We start from the raw sequence: 7544 nt of genomic DNA, 5'->3' as shown, positions 1-7544 counted from the left end.
CGTGGATGTATTTATGTCCTTGAAAAAAAAAAAAAACACGACCGACTTGTGAATGGTCTTCTGTTGTCAGAGTGACCTCATGGACCTGCCACAACCCAAATGACTTGTCTCATTCTTCTCACTGAAGTTGTTTGACTTGTTTGTACCTTTTCCTCCTCTGCCCCTCTCTCTAACAGCCTCGTGCGAGGAGGCTGAATGGAGACGGAGGAACCGGGGGAGCAGCTGGAACGCCACGAGCCATCTGCTTCTGGCCCGCTGCAAGGAGGGAGGAAGGAGCAGGAGTGATGCTGCAGACCTGGCAACTTGTACTTGGGGGCGTGCAGGCAACACTCTCCGAGTTGGGCAGGCCGACCGAAAACATGGCCGCTTGGATTCCCATTGCAGATGAGTGATGGTGCAGGTTTGGGGTTGGTGGGTCACTTTTCCTTACAGTGTGCAGCTGTAAAACTCCTCACAGGTAAAGGGCGTGCTTCGTTGCACCATCAGGTAAAGTATACTTAGTGGCAATTCCACCACCACACACACACACACACACACACACACACACACACACACACACACACAAGCACACGTTACTAAATCTCTTTCTACAGCTCTTATATTCCTCCCTTTAGTAATATGTTTTTGGAAGTTCTGATAACTTTAGGTTGGTAAATTCAGGACCTATATAACTGTTAAGTTTAGATGATGTTAAGTTAGTTGAGGTATCAATAAGTGATAAGTTTTAGGCTGTAAATGAGCAATAATAAAAATGTGGTATTGATAAATACTGATAAGTTAAGGTTACAGATAAGTAATAAGTCTGGGTTGTAAAGAGGTCATATTAACTCGAAGCCATTGATATGTATTGATAAGTTTTTAGGATAATGATAAGTGTTAAGTGTAGGTAATAGATTAGTTGTAGTACATTTAGGATAAAGATAAGTAACTCTTTCTCTCTCCCTTTCTAAAATAAATTAGAAACAGAAAAAAAATGTAGTAAAGGGTAATGTCATAACTCTTGTTGTCTGCCTCCACTTTCCTTAAAAAGTGTCATCAAAAATAAATTTAGAAGGTGGGTTTGGGTTAGAAGTAAAGCCTTTCGCAGGGTCTCCAAGAAATGTCTTCACAGACCACAATCCGCTGACCTCTCTCAATTCCTTGCGTTCTCTTAATCAGCGGCTGAATTTGGGTTTATTGGTGGTGAGTTTTTTCCCTCCTTTGTGGTGGTGGATGATGAGGCGGTTTTAGCAGTGAGATCAATGTCAGCCACAAGACGTCAGTAGTTCACAAGTCTTGACTGCTAATCCTGCAGTCTGCCTTTTTTTTTGTCAAGGTATGAGCCAATATTTCCATTAGGTTAGTGTGGGTGTCATGTGGATACTGTATGAATTGCAACAGAACTGGAGATTTGATAAACAGCTCCACACCATGTAAACCTATGTCATCATTGTCAGAGGGAATGCTTGTTCTGACATAAAGATGTATTTAGGGAATAGATGATAGACTGCAGATAATTTGTTAAACAAAAATAGATTAGTTATAAAAAAAAACTCCACAGAGAACCTGTTATTGAGCTTCTTTGTGTAGTCTTGACCTCTTACACTGCATTTTGCAGCATATATATATATGGGTCAATGACAAAAACAGCTTCTAAAAAGGATTTTTTTAAAAGTACTTTCAATATAGATGTCAAGCATATTTTTAAGTCGGGAACAATGTGTTTAAACAAGTTTCATTTTATTGAATAATTTTTCTAACTGTTTTTACTCATTTTTTAACAGTTTTTTAACTTCACAAGAAAAATGTCAGGTGGCGCAACCAAATATTTATAAAAATATATATACATTCCTAGTTCCTAGTAATTAAATCTTTGGTAACTATCCTTCAGAGTGTCTACACTTGGTAACACATTTTTTATTTTATCATTGTGGGTTTTTTTTTTTTTTTTTACAATAATTTCAGATTTTTTAATTCTGTAGGTCAGGTTATAAGTACGTTAACATCACATTTTACTTTCAAAGACAGGAAAATAATTACATAAATACACAAATTCATATATTCAATATAATAACTACAAAAATTACATTTAGAAACCATTTGGTCATTTTAACTATCATTTTTTTATCTTGGTTGCACCACCTGACGAATATTGGTTGTACCACCTGACAACATTAGTTATGACATGAAATATGCTGGAAAAAAAAATGCATTTTCATTTCAAATAGTAACATGTGTCTCTATTTAAGTTTTCTTAAACATAGACTAACCCCGGGGAGATATAGACTAGCCCTAACCCATCAACAACACTTCACATAAGACTACATTCGATACAACACTAACTATAACACTATTCTAAATGGCAACAATGAAGTATCATTTAACAAAACCGGAACATTTTCTGAGTTGTTGGGTCAACATTAGTAGACAGTATCTCAACTCAGTTTTTGTGTATTGAAGTATTCCCAGTCAGAATGCGTTAGACGTGTGTGTCGTGAATTGAGAGGCTCTGGCTCTGCAATCACTTTGAGCACTTCAGCTGCGTAGAAAAAAATGATGTCAGCACGTTGGGGGCCAAGTGAATGCATTTTTTCCTCCCAGTTGCTGCATGCAGCTCACCTCAATCTCTTCCCCAACCACTTGAAGGACCTGCCCCACAAATGGCTGACCTTCGTAATTCACCATGATGAACCTACCATTTAGATCACTGGTGATCGCTGGTGTGAAATTCAAGATTTCCTCCATGGCCCCCTTTTACGCTCCCTGTGCTTTCTCCGATCTTGCCTCCACTGTTGCCTCATTTTTTTTTTTTTTTTGCTTAGACAGTTGGCTGATGGGGGGCTTCACAATCTTTCCCTCTCTCTTCCTCCTCTGATAACTATAAAACACAAGAACTAGTAAACTGACAAATTCCCATTTAAGAAACTGAAAGTTGTAATATAATAATAATAACTGTAAAATGAACTTTTGTGATTAATTACCTCTCTTTTCTTTTTGCCAGATATGCTTCCCTTGCAGCTGGATCATTTTTAATGCGTGCCCGATGTCGTGCTGATTTTTCTTTAGTTGATAGTGGCATCTAAAATGTACAAATTATCATGTAAAATGTTTTAAAGTGTATAATATCTTTAAATTTAAAAACTAGTAAACATTTTAAAAGTCTCATGGATAATCTTCGAGCTTTGAATAGCATTATATAGTGACATTCCTTGCAGTTGTGCCACCTGACTAACTGGTTGCATCACCTGACAATTGCAACTATCAAATTAAACAGGCTATCGTTTGTTAGCTAGCATTAGCTTCTACCCTTGTCATGAAGTTCAAACAGACCACTTTTCTTAAAAAATGAAGAGTTTTATGATTAAATAATATGTTTCTATCCTTTTACACTGGTTGTACCACCTGACATGGAAAGCGTACCAGCCTACATATAAGTTAAAAGTAGTTATTTTTATCAGTATTTGACAGAGATCTACAAACCTTTTAGCTTAGTCCCAAGGGTCTCTTGGCTGATGCAACATCCTGTGTACAGCTATTGTCTCTTCACTTCAAAATAAAAGTCCAATGTTTATGGTTGCGCCACCCTGACATTTAGGAAATGTTAATTGCCGGACAAAAGTTTAGCAGTTATTTTAAAAGCTTTACAACTATTAATATGAGAAAAAAAAAACATTTTCCAAAAGACTTAAAACATAAAACAATGCCAAAGTATTTTATTTTGAATTTATCATTATTAATATTACATTTTTTTTTTTTTATAGTTTTCTTAGCCTGCTGCTCACTTGCTTGGACAGTTGCACCACCTGACATTTCAAGATTGTGAGAAGCCAAAACATAAAATAAATAATTATTTTTTTGAATTAACTAAAAAATGTATGAAAATAAATAGGTTTTATAGAATGAAGTGACAGATGTCAATGAATAAATTTTATTTTTTTTTTTTTTTTTGAAGACTCGGAGTGACAAAAAAGTTGCATGTCATGTCATTGACCCATCAATATATATATATACCATATATATAAATTATGAGGACACCCACACCCAATATTGGCTTTTGTCACCATAGACAAAAAATAATAATATAATATACGGTATGTGCTTGCCTGGTAGTAGTAACAATACTCGTGGCAGTTTTTGTTGTTGTTGTGGAATACTTGTTAAATGATGTTAGTGTAGGAGTCAATGATCCAGGTATCAGTACAAAGTGAACAAACTACTGGTAATAATGTAAGCGGAAGCTGTGAAAGGAGCAGTATTGGCAGAAAGAGAAGCTGTTGTGACGACTGCATAAAAGAGAGAAAGGACTAAAGGAAGGTCGGCTGGTCAATCCTCATTCTGTGTCTTGAGTCATGTTAATGTGATGAGTAACTTAATATAATGAATGGAATGGTGCTCCATTCAGAGTACAGTAAAAAGGGCCAGCATTTATAGCAGAGTGATGATAAATGCTCTTTAATAATACTTGATGTGATGAAGAGTGGATGGCCAGGCTCAGAGGTTTGCTGCCACATCATGAGTTTGACTCTCTGAAGCAGGAAACAGGCCAGTATCAACACAGCGGAAATGATCTTAATCTGAAGGTAAAACTCTTTCCTTTAAATCAAGTTACAGTAAACACGTTGTGGCTGCTGCATAATCTGAAGTGTGTATTGCAGTTGTATTTGTGTTGTTTGATATCTTCCAGATTATGAAGTGTCCGCTCCAGCACAGAGGCCAGAAAATGCTGTTGTCAAAAAATGGATATTGATTAACCAGTCTCTCTCTCTCTCTCTCAGTTTCGCTTCCCTTTCCCTCTCCCTCACTCCCTTTCTTTCACGCACACACAAAATATGCCGCTCCAACACAACACAGTGTGAGTAATACTGTGTGTGAGTAACTAAATTTGCATCAGCTGTTTAGCGATAGTTCCTTTGTATTTTCAAAATAAAAGCAAAGAATTAGCTGTAAATGGACCTTAAGCGTTCACTATGGTAGAGAGTGATATCAAAGCATTGAGGACACTGGTATTAGGGTAAAGTACACTATTGGAATCTTAACAATTTTACTCATCTAGTAGGCTGGAATGATGTGATGAAATAATGGTGTTAAACTCTGAAGGATGTCAGTAACACTCCATGTGAACCTAAAAATGACTTTATTTTTTCTTGACTCAGGCTATTGACTGTTGAATGTATCAAGACATTATCTTAAATGGCCAAAAATAATCTCTGAAGGTGCTCTGTATGTCTCAATAATCATGAGACATTTCATTAACTCAACACGCTGCTGTAGAACAAGACCACGCTTTAATTTTCCTACATACCTTTGATATATTTGCATGTGAAGAACACTTCTTTCAGTTATGTGATGCCTACAAATACAGTATTTCTCAATATGCCATAAGACAGGCCTTAGAGAAAAACAAATCTATTTCAAACCTTTGCACAACACAATCTGAAGCTGTGTTCAGTCCAGCATCTCTGATCTGAATCTAGTAGTCTCTGTAGTCTCCTTTATTTATTAAATATAGATAATACACAGGTACAGCATTTACAGATGTTTCATAATTCAGGAGTTACTAATATACATGTTAAATATACAAAATCATGCACTCAACTGATATGTGAACAATCATTACTGGTAGTTGTTTGTATATTTGTATAAAAGTTAATGGCCCATCTGCAAAACTCAAACCATAAGAGTTAACCATAACACACTCTTACCCTTCTTGTGGGAGAAAAAAAAGTACGCTCAGGCTGCATAAGGTTTTATTTTGAAGAGCAGTGGGAGGGTTTGTAAGCTTTGCTTGACGCCTTTTTTTGAATGACTTCACGCTCACTACTGCAGGCATAACAGAGAAGAGAAAGCCTGGCAGCCGGCAAGATGGTTATCGCTCAGAGGTGTTTATTTCTGATTTGTGAGTATTTTATCGTTAAAATTATGAATTGAAAGTAAATCCTGTAACCTGCACAGCAGTGAGCAAAGACTTCAATGTTCAAAGTGTCTGCTTACTCAGAACTCATGATTCAGACATTTCTAAACATTTAAGTCGCTCAGTGTGAATCATAACATCTCCTATCTGCTTAGCGATGCAAACTGCTTCACTCACTGTATCGATTGTACACGGTGAATAATGTGAAATTTCATGTGATTTAGAAGGCAGCATTTCACATGCTGACATTGTTTTAGCACTGCTTGGCAAGTTTAGAAATGCTTAACCACTCCATACTCAATAAGTTCACTGTGAGTATGTTCAAGCAGGAACATGTTTGTTGAGAACTGAGTATTTACAGTGTTGCATTTAATCTAGTTTTTTATGTATGTGGTCTGTTTTAGTATTGTCAAACTATGTCATTATATAATTCTAAATGAGCCTGAAAAACTTTCATCATTTAATGAGTGAGATAAAACTGTTAAGTTTTCCTTGAAAGTCTGTGTTGTTTATGAGGGATTTTAACCACGTGTATCAGGAGTTGTTTGAAAGCACACACATGTGGACTTCCAGTAGGCTGGAAGAGCAATGTCTGGCAACATGACGTTTACTTCCGTCATCTTGCTGTCTAGTCTGCACTTGAAAGGTCACATGACTTCTGGAGAATTTCATTGGCTTACAATACAGATCTAGTGAAATTCATGGAGCGTACAACATGCAACAAAAAACATAGTTTATTTCTGTATACTGTTTTATTCTTTTGTGTGAGTGGTGTAATACCATAAATTATTATAAAGCCATGTTTCAATGAAAATGTAAAGAAATCAGACGTCTGGCACATCATGAAAATAATGGCTTTGATGGTGTTGCATCCTGCCTTTTTTAGTATAGTATAGTCTAAGTATCGGCAGCCTACACACTGTACGCTCTGTGCATGTTAGCATCGCTCCTTTTATAGTTATTTGCAGACATAGTCTTTGAGATAACTATATTATTTCAGTCTGTCTGGCACACGCAGTCAGAGAATTTTATAACCCAATCTTACCTCTGGTGATGTATTTGTCTTTTCCCCAGGCTGCATCCTTGAATATTGCAGTGCAAAGATACTCAACTGCACCGTCACTCAGTACGCTGACCAAACAGTCTGCAACATCTCAGACAGTGAGCTTGTCTCAGGTGCTGCGGCAACCACCCCTGTGTACACATGGGCCAACGCAAGTGTAAGTTAAACAAGAATAATTTGGATCAGTGTTTTCTCACTTCTCTGAGTTATAATTAACAACATTACTGAGATAACCATTACATTAATGTTTCCATTACATTTAAATGTTCCAGTAAGCATGAGCAGGGCCATGGCGCAGACACACCGGCCAATTCTGGTGTTTTGTATCATGCTTTGACATGTCAAACTGCCTGCAGTGAAGAGGCCTAACTTAACGGCTAAAAAATAACCAAATATCACTCACATGTACATTTGAAGTTAAATACATTCTAATTTGTTTGGATGATCATAAAACTGTATCCTCTCTGGAACAGACACATGCCTGTGGCTTTTTGTTATGTACTTCCTGTGATGGACTGATTTTTTTTTTCCCCTCACTATGTTGACTTTAGGGCTATGTGCTTGCAAACAACTATGACAAATCTCCCGAGC

At 36.8% G+C, this 7544-nt stretch overlaps 1 long non-coding RNA gene across 1 annotated transcript; it reads right to left on the bottom strand.

Annotated features, from left to right (window-relative positions):
* Nucleotides 1-322: 322 nt before the first annotated feature.
* On the bottom strand, nt 323-3638 carry LOC121954019. Its single transcript, XR_006106534.1, has 4 exons — nt 3460-3638; nt 2961-3058; nt 2676-2857; nt 323-496 (listed from the first exon to the last, which is right to left on the bottom strand). It is a non-coding gene; the product is annotated as an uncharacterized LOC121954019 (long non-coding RNA).
* Nucleotides 3639-7544: the final 3906 nt, after the last annotated feature.

Source organism: Plectropomus leopardus, chromosome 14, assembly GCF_008729295.1.
Source record: "Plectropomus leopardus isolate mb chromosome 14, YSFRI_Pleo_2.0, whole genome shotgun sequence".
NCBI lineage: Eukaryota > Metazoa > Chordata > Actinopteri > Perciformes > Serranidae > Plectropomus > Plectropomus leopardus.
Note: the sequence above shows the minus strand (reverse complement) of the source record. Positions and strands in the feature narration are given on the sequence as shown.